The sequence below is a fragment of the Penaeus monodon genome, chromosome 19 (assembly GCF_015228065.2).
Source record: "Penaeus monodon isolate SGIC_2016 chromosome 19, NSTDA_Pmon_1, whole genome shotgun sequence".
NCBI classification, from domain to species: Eukaryota; Metazoa; Arthropoda; class Malacostraca; order Decapoda; family Penaeidae; genus Penaeus; species Penaeus monodon.
Genome location: NC_051404.1, coordinates 47480857 through 47482256, shown reverse-complemented (window position 1 = coordinate 47482256; position 1400 = coordinate 47480857).

The window sequence follows — 1400 nt, the reverse complement described above, 5'->3', positions numbered from 1 at the left end:
GAGCTTTGGGTGAATCAGGTGGAGGTGAATTTTGTTGGGGTGCGTCAGAGTCAGGAGGAAGGGGCCTTGGGTGAATCAGGTGACAGTGGAGGGAGCTTTAGGTGGTCGGTGTTGAGGTGGAGAGAGGTTTTGATGGATTGGTGTTGACGTGGATTGGTTGGGAATTGGTGTTATGACAAAGGGAGGCTTTTTGTGATTAATGCAAAGGTGAAAGAATACTTTGGAAGGCTCGTGTTAGGGGGAGGGAGCCTTTCGTGTTAATAGAGTAAATTAACACACGCTCGTAAAATCTCTCTAGTAACGTTATCTATCATCTCGTAATTGAAGTATTAATATGCAACAAATACCGTATCTTCACGCATTTATATCAGGCGATGAGCACAGCACAACACTAACTTCCTCTTCCTATAACCTCTAACTTCCTAAAGCAAATAAAAAATATCACATAATAACACATTAGGCTCCATATACTGCAAGAACCTCCCGCTATCTGTGCCGGTGATGCTGAAGTCAGACTCGAGGCCGAAGTTGGTCACAAGGAAGTCTCCTTCTGTTAAATGACCGGGTTTGGCGGACGAGTCGTCTGACGTCGCCAGTACCTCCGCACTCGACTTCACTGGCGTAATCAGCATTGGCGTAATAATCAGTTGGCTAAATGTGGTCCCTGTATTGACAACTTCCGTTAATATCTTCCTCTATGTTCTTATTATCTGACTCTTTTTATGTATTCTCTTATTGTCACTTTGTTTTTTTTTTTTATTATCCACATTATTTTGGCCTATCATCCACCTCTGCTAATAATGTCTGCTGTTATCCACCTTTGTTGATATTTTTTTCATATTATTTACTTCCTATTGACATATTCTCCCGCTATCAACCTCTCTAAATATTTTCTCCCATACCATCCCCTTCTATCGGCTGGTGCTCTACAGCAAATTAATCGTTATATAACAATGCTACTATTGCAAAAGATGCTAAATAATGCTAAAATAAACCAATTAAGATTTCAATAAATTAGATTAAAAAAAACTGCAAACTGAAACAAAACAAAACAAAAGAGCATCGTCCCGACTTCCCAGAGTGGACTTTGCCGTAGAGTTTCCACATAAAACTGCTGCTTCGGAAGAGGTTCGGATCGGGTGTAGAAGACGTCGTCGATTCCCTCGTCATAAGGGATCGGGCGGAGGAGCGAGGCGGACTGTTTGGGGGAAGCGAGGAGTGGGATATACATTTTTATGCGTTACGTGTTTTCCTTCCTTTGTTTATGCGTTTATTTATGATGTATAGTTTTATTTATTTGGTCTTCTTTTAATTGTTATATATCTTTCTTTAATTGTAATATAGCTTTCTTCATTTATTATACATTTTCATTTTATTCTCTCATATACTGTGAAAATAAA